The 8,066-nt window shown below is 34.3% G+C and overlaps 1 long non-coding RNA gene and 1 pseudogene across 1 annotated transcript; one reads left to right on the forward strand and one right to left on the reverse strand.

The window, feature by feature from the left end:
* Positions 1 to 496: 496 nt before the first annotated feature.
* On the reverse strand, positions 497 to 8,058 carry LOC107624686 (annotated as a pseudogene).
* Positions 1,948 to 2,632, forward strand: LOC110268587. The gene is made up of 2 exons (XR_002356827.1): positions 1,948 to 2,139; positions 2,441 to 2,632. It is a non-coding gene; the product is annotated as an uncharacterized LOC110268587 (long non-coding RNA).
* Positions 8,059 to 8,066: the final 8 nt, after the last annotated feature.

The raw sequence follows: 8,066 nt of genomic DNA on the forward strand, positions 1-8,066 counted from the left end.
ACTTGAGAGAAAAGCCTAGAGTTATTTCAGATTTCTTTAGGTATGTTTATGTCTTGTATCTTGTACCTGTGAGGTATCCCTTTCTTAGTTGGGTTAGCACTAAGAGTGAAATAGTTAGGTATTAGCATAGCCAATGTCAAGTTAGGTTAGAACTTGAGTGTGAAAGGATTGGGTCAATCCTGTGAAATTGGTGTATGTAATACTATTAACTATAGTGAAAATTCTTCCACTGTTGTGGAGGAGACTGGATGTAGGTTGCATAGCACAAGGCAACCGAACCAGAATACATGCTGGTGTTAGCTTCTCTCTTCTCTGCTGTGTTCTGTTTTCTGATATTCATGAGACAAAAATAAATTGTCTCATAAATTTCTGCTGCTAAGTACAAACAGAATCAGAATTGAAAGTTTGTTTTAAAGGGTCATAACAGCAACTAAAAAGGAAGGCATAGATTCAACCCCCCCTTCTCTAAGCCTACCACAACCTTCACAAATTCCAAAACCTATCGATTTCATTCAATTGCAACAAGTGATTTAGGAAATTGTTCCAAGCATGAATAAGAATGAAACAATCCCGGCTCCTTAAATTATAGATGACATCGTAAGCACTTTCAGTAGCCCCAACCTGAGTACAAGCCCTCACCAATGCATCAAAAGCCGTAATACTAGAGCAACATCTTCGATAACTCTCTATCAATACTTCCAACAACACCAATGGAGGAGTGCCCTCTTTAGTAATCAAGTTTCTCAGAAGAAATAATGCCTCATCGAATCTTCTTGACTTCACCAGCACATGAACCAAAGTGCAATAGGAATCTAATGAGTGAGGGAACAACCCTCCAACCCAGTTATAAAAATCTAAAGCCAACTGTGGCGAGTTCTGGAACAACTAAGAATTAATGACATTTTTTTATTACATTCTTCTTTAATTCTTAGTTGTTCTAGTTTTAGTCCTAACAATAAACTTGGTAAGATGGCATCACATATAATATACGATATGTGAATGGAAATACCCTTCAAAGGGGATGATGTCTACGCTTGAAGGAATGCCTTGGTGTTATGGAGCAATTTATGCCGAGGAGGCATGAGTTCTTTGATAATTGGAATGTCAATAAAAGCATGGAACCATGAGTAAAGCTTAGGCATTACTCTGCATCAATAAGGTTGATGGCCACAACTTCCTCAACTATTCCGATCCAGTATGGAAGCCAGCCAATAGCAATGTCCACAAAGCCAATGTTATCACCTCCAAAGAAGCGTTTTCCCTCAAGTCCAACCTCAAGCTTCTTCAGATTCTCTCGAGCTTCTTCTGCCGCCTTCTGTTGCTCTTCTCCTACATTGGAAAATGCTGCCACAACCGTTGGCATACACTGTGAAGAGTTAAAAGTCACACACAATTAAATTAACTCGTGTCCACAAAAAATAGCCACTAAATCAACAACTTGCATATAATACATATGAGAATACAAATATATACTGAAAACAGTGTCTATCTATCAACTCTTTTGAGCTTTTCTGATGTGCACAAATAATAATTTATAAATATGCCTCATATGGGAGTTTAATAGTAATTATTATTTTTTTACATTTACCACAAATTCCTTTCGTTTTTGCTTCTCTTCGTACACACTCCATTCAACCCTAAGTCCACATTTTTCTCCATCCTCTGCCACCGTGACTGTGTCTTTCTTCACCGCCGCCGCCGCCTGAAGCTCTGCTCTGTTCAATTGGAGCTATAATTCAGGTTTCCTCTCTCAACATTGTGCTTCATTTCTAACTTGATTTTTCGATGTTATGAAAAGTAAAATCATATTTTTACTTGTCAATGTAGAGTTAATAGTGTGAGTTGTGTTTGGAAGTTGATTTAGGGTTTGATTAATGAGTTCCTAGATTTGTCAATTGCATAGAATTTTTCAATTAAGAACTTAAAGCGATTAAAAAAAATGGTGGAAAGAAGCTGTGATATTTTTCTACATCTCCTCAGCCCAGTACCTCATTGTCTCATTCATTCTCAGTATCTCTCTTCTCTCTTCGCGTCATTCGTCTTCAGCCTCAGAGTGGTGGCGTGGGTCTCAGCGAGTCAGCATCGTCGTCAGCGCTGTGGTGCTCTACTTCCAGAGTTTCAATGGAGCCTCAGACTTAGGTATATATGAATTTGCTTCATTGATTGATTTCATTTTTTTTTTGTTCCTTTTATGTTCTTGATGTATGAATCTGTTTCGTTGAATTCATTCAATTGTTTTTTTGTTGTACTTATTATTTTTTATGAGTTTATTTCATTCATTTCATTCAATTATTTGTTTTGTTCTGATTATTTGGTTGTTTGAATTTTTTTGGGTTCTGTTTATGAGGGTTAAAAAATTTTGGTATTTCAATTTCTGTGTTTATGTTTCTGTTCATGATGTTCTAGTTCAATTTCTGTGTTTATGTCTCTTAAATCTTAGGGGCAAATGATGATGATGAGGCGGAGCAGAACCATCCATTGCATCAATCAAAGAAGAGTTTAAATTTCTTTGTTTATGTTTCTTTAAAATTATGCCTGGTCCGTTTGTGATGTAACAGAATAATTTTGAACTGGCCTGACTCAATCTTGTATTTGATTTATATAATAAACATATTCTTAATAATTTTTTGTAGTTCAAAATTTGTTAGCAAAGTTAGCAGTGTACCAAAATGTGTAATTTGGAACTAGATTATTCCTATGGATTTCTTTCCATAGTAGTCGGATCTCTGACAGGGCAGAATATTTATAGGACAGGATAGAAGCTCTGACATTTGAGGTTGTGTTCTCTGCCTAAGTGCCTAACTGTTTCAAAAATTGTTTCTACTTGTTTATTCAAGGTTCTTTGTATACTGAACGGTGACATGGTCATGGACACGAGTTTGTAGATGCAGCAACATTACAGCGGTCTTCTGTTAGAAGAGCCACTTGAATCATTTAGTGGGAAACTATCTCTTGACAAATACATGCCTGCATATTGGGATAGGGACAACAAAGCAAGAAGGACTTCATGTGAAGATGACATTTAAAAAGGGGTCGATACTTGATCAAAATTGAAAAATGCTTTTTAATGGTTATGCTAAATATGTTTATTTTCTCTCCTATTTTGTAGTTTTGCATTTTTCTAGCTATCTATCTACAATGAGATCTAATTTTGCATTTGTGTATAATAGCAGGGTGAAAGTAGGATCGGTAAAAAATATAGAAGCTTTTGAAATTCTTCTAGGAAAATCATATACACACTATTGTGCCTAAAAGGGCCGCTTTCTGGTGGTGCCTTTTGACCATGCTGTCTTCTTTTATAAGATTTGATGCTAGTATAATTTGGATGAAGTATGATGTATCATTGATATTTTCTTTTCCGAATTGCTTTTAAGTAGTTTTTTATACATTAAGTTGTTACCGATGAATGAATAATTTATTTTAGACTTTTAGTTAATCATATTGCAAGTCTTCAATATTGCTTTATATTGAATCCTTCGTGGAATCTAAATGATGAAAAATTGATGAAGAAACTTAACCATTCTTTTTATACTTACAATATACAGTTTTGTATGATTTTTTTGTGTTTTGATCTTACATCCTACACCATATCAAGAAAACTTTGGTTAATATTTTACCTCCAATTCAACCATCGAAGCTTTATGCCATGCTAAATTGCCATTCAAATCAGTTATGCAATAATCAAAAGCTTTTCAAGTACAATTTCATGACAAGAAAGTTTTATGTCTGTCAAAGATTCGTCTAAACCAAAGCTACTAACCATATGAAAACCTAAAGAATATAGCTAAAAAATTTGGAAGATGTCATTAATATATATGCATGAAAGTAATAATTCTTCAGATATCAACCTCAAAGTTGCAAGAAATCCAATATGATTTTCACAAGGAAAAAAGAGCAAGTTTCTTGGCCAAAGAAAAAAGTTATCCAAATTTATTGAATTCAGCTATACACATAACATTATAAACAACCAATTCAATATAATAAAAAATAAAAAATGGAACAAAAAGAATCATCTAGGTTCACTAATAACAAAACTGAACTCTTTAGCTCAAATAAAATAAAATTATTCAATAAAATAACAATTGAGACATTCTTTCATCCATTTTCTTAGTACATCAGAAGATAGTGATAACTACATTTCTTTTCAAGAATGACACAAGGATTATGTTCCCATTCACATATCATCATATATGGCGGGTACATCACTCCCTCAATTGGATCCTCCTTGATCAGATCCAAATGTAGTTTGCCTGCTCATGTTGGCTCGCTGCACCAACCGTACTAAGACTTGAACCACTTCTGATATTGGTGGTTGGAATTCAGGCTCCAGCTGTGCCAAAAGTTTATTAGTAGAATGAAACAAAAATATGCTAAAAGGTTTTATGACCACCTGCTCCCAATCTCCATTGGTGAATGAAATTTCACTCTTGATTCTGATGCCTCTATTGTCATGGACTTAACTTAGACTCACCAAATTAGAAGTTTAATAGACCTAAACCACACAAAAGTAAAAACAAGCCAATAAGTCAAAATGAGAGAATACTGAACCAAGCTTAATGCTCATGCATTTAGTTATTTTTCCTAGTTCTCTGAATAGTAAGAAGCATTTGGGACATAATGGTCAGAGGGGATATATTTCAAGAGTAGTGGACTTTCAAATTTCCATGGCAAGGCTCAAAGGAGTTGACCAGAATAGTTTTGCTGTCATATTTAACTGTTCATATTTAACTATTGAAACAAGGCAGGTAGGTAACCATATTACAATTTATTCTAACACAAAGGAGAAAAATCACAATAAAGTAATTAACGTCTTCTACAAACAATAGAATCATAATGAAAAAATCAACAAAATTGCAACCCATGAAGCCCCCTTTGATATCCACATAATCAGAAATTGAATGCAAGTACTATGTAAATTCTTATTTTAAACCTTCTTCCAGTAATATAGCATAAAATTTCCAGAATTAAATCTTTGCACACAAAAAATTGTTATCGTACAATCTGCAATTGTGATTTTGTTGAATTTGCTTTCTATATTATAGTAATTACAATCTTGAGTGTAGTTCTACTGAGATCTAACAAGTGATTTCTCAGAAATTGGCATTGAAAAAATTCTTACGAGATTCGAGAAGGAGCTCGAAACCACCAACGGGGCGTCAATGACCACAGTAACACATGATTATATCCCCATCCGTGTCTTCTTGTCACCTAAACCATGTAATCTTGCTCTTCCCCTTCACCATTGTCCTCGACAACATCGGTGTCATGGCCTTCTTGGCACTAACATTGGTAACACCGGCATTCGGGATGATGTCGTCGGCATTCATCCAAGGAAGCGTTTCCCAGATTAGCACACAGAGACAGTGTAGGGTTTCGTTTTAATCTGCCTAACTGCCTTACCCAGATTAGTAGACAGGTGGGGAGGGTTTCGTTTTACTCTAAGGAAGAGGAGGGGTCTTTTTAGAATTTTGAACCATATTATATCCTTTGATTTAATTTTTAAAAAGTTTTAAATTAATATCATCTCAACCGTTGGATTTTTTTTAACATAATCCAATGATCTTAATTACATGGTGCATCATTGTGTTCAAAATGCTTGGACTGATTTTAGACTGATAAAAAATGGAACAAAAAGAATCATCTAGGTTCACTAATAACAAAACTGAACTCTTTAGCTCAAATAAAATGAAATTATTCAATAAAATAACAATTGAGACATTCTTTCATCCATTTTCTTAGTACATCAGAAGATAGTGATAACTACATTTCTTTTCAAGAATGACACAAGGATGATATTCCCATTCACATATCATCATGTATGGCGGGTACATCACTCCCTCGATTGGATCCTCCTTGATTAGATCCAAAAGTAGTTCGCCTGCTCATGTTGGCTCGCTGCACCAACTGTACTAAGGCTTGAGCCACTTCTGATATTGGTGGTTGGAATTCAGGCTCCAGCTGTGCCAAAAGTTTATTAGTAGAATGAAACAAAAATATGCTAAAAGGTTTTATGACCACCTGCTCCCAATCTCCATTGGTGAATGAAATTTCACTCTTGATTCTGATGCCTCTATTGTCATGGACTTAACTTAGACTCACCAAATTAGAAGTTTAATAGACCTAAATCACACAAGTAAAAACAAGCCAATAAGTCAAAATGAGAGAATTCTGAACTAAGCTTAATGCTCATGCATTTAGTTATTTTTCCTAGTTCTCTGAATAGTAAGAAGCATTTGGGACATAATGGTCAGAGGGGATATATTTCAAGAGTAGTGGACTTTCAAATTTCAATGGTAAGGCTCAAAGGAGTTGACCAGAATAGTTTTGCTGTCATATTTAACTGTTCATATTTAACTATTGAAACAAGGCAGGTATCATAGAAATTTACAATTTATTCTAACACAAAGGAGAAAAATCACAATAAAGTAATTAACGTCTTCTACAAACAATAGAATCATAATGAAAAAATCAACAAAATTGCAACCCATGAAGCCCCCTTTGATATCCACATAATCAGAAATTGAATGCAAGTACTATGTAAATTCTTATTTTAAACCTTCTTCCAGTAATATAGCATAAAATTTCCAGAATTAAATCTTTGCACACAAAAAATTGTTATCGTACAATCTGCAATTGTGATTTTGCTTTTCATATTATAATAATTACAATCTTGAGTGTAGTTCTACTGAGATCTAACAAGTGATTTCTCAAAAATTGGCATTGAAAAAATCTTACGAGATTCGAGAAGGAGCTCGAAACCATCAACGGGGCGTCAATGACCACGGTAACACATGGTTATATCCCCATCCGTGTCTTCTTGTCACCTAAACCATGTAATCTTGCTCTTCCCCTTCACCGTTGTCCTCGACAACATCGGTGTCATGGCCTTCTTGGCACTAACATTGGTAACACCGGCATTCGGGATGATGTCGTCGGCATTCATCCAAGGAAGCGTTTCCCAGATTAGCACACAGAGACAGTGTAGGGTTTCGTTTTAATCTGCCTAACTGCCTTACCCAGATTAGTAGACAGGTGGGGAGGGTTTCGTTTTACTCTAAGGAAGAGGAGGGGTCTTTTTAGAATTTTGAACCATATTATATCCTTTGATTTAATTTTTAAAAAGTTTTAAAAATTAATATCATCTCAACCGTGGGATTTTTTTTAACATAATCCAATGATCTTAATTACATGGTGCATCAGATGTGTTCAAAATGCTTGGGCTGATTTTACACTGATAATAATATATATATATATTTTATTTATACACAAATACATAAAGCTGATTTTTCATGAACAAATACGTAACATTTTTTAAAAATTACCCTTCATTTGTAATAAGAAATTCTATCATCTTTGTGAAGTACACAATTTTGACTCCACATTTAATTATAACCACTTATTTATAGAAATTTGTGCAATTTGTAATATGTCTAAAATCTAGTAATAAAGACAGAGACACAATTTTAGGTCATATTTTTGTCTCTATATTTTGGAGTTATTCTTAAGTGTATGGAGAATAAATCATTATTCTTGCTCTCATTAATTAATTGTCTTGCACATAAGCATTACAGGTAAAATAAAAATATTAATAAAAAAAAACTAACATCAAACTAAGACAATAAATAGTCAAGAGTATGAGCATTTATCTGCTCTCATAGCACACACAGAAAAATTCTATATTTTGTGTCTGAATATATCTTTACTAAAAATAAATGCTTTTAATGTTTTTAGTAACTAAATGATTCAGAGGATTTGATAATTCATAATAGTCTCTAAAACTATTTTTCTCAGTTCTATAAATGATTGATACTAAATATGGAGTTGCAACTCTCTTACCTTGTCATCAACGAATTTGGACCAGAATCTTACCTAGGCCCTTTCATAAGGAGAATGTGGAAGAAGAGGGTTTTGCTTCCAAGTCTCATCAATATAATCAAGAATGAGTAGTGATTCAGCAAGGGGCTTACCCTGGTGCACAAGAACATGTACCTTTTTGTAGACAGGGTTGTATTTAAGGAGCATGTCACTCTTGTTGTTGCTGAGATCTTCTTCCACATATTGGCACT

This window comes from Arachis ipaensis, unplaced genomic scaffold (assembly GCF_000816755.2).
Source record: "Arachis ipaensis cultivar K30076 unplaced genomic scaffold, Araip1.1 Aipa322, whole genome shotgun sequence".
In the NCBI taxonomy this organism is placed as follows: domain Eukaryota; kingdom Viridiplantae; phylum Streptophyta; class Magnoliopsida; order Fabales; family Fabaceae; genus Arachis; species Arachis ipaensis.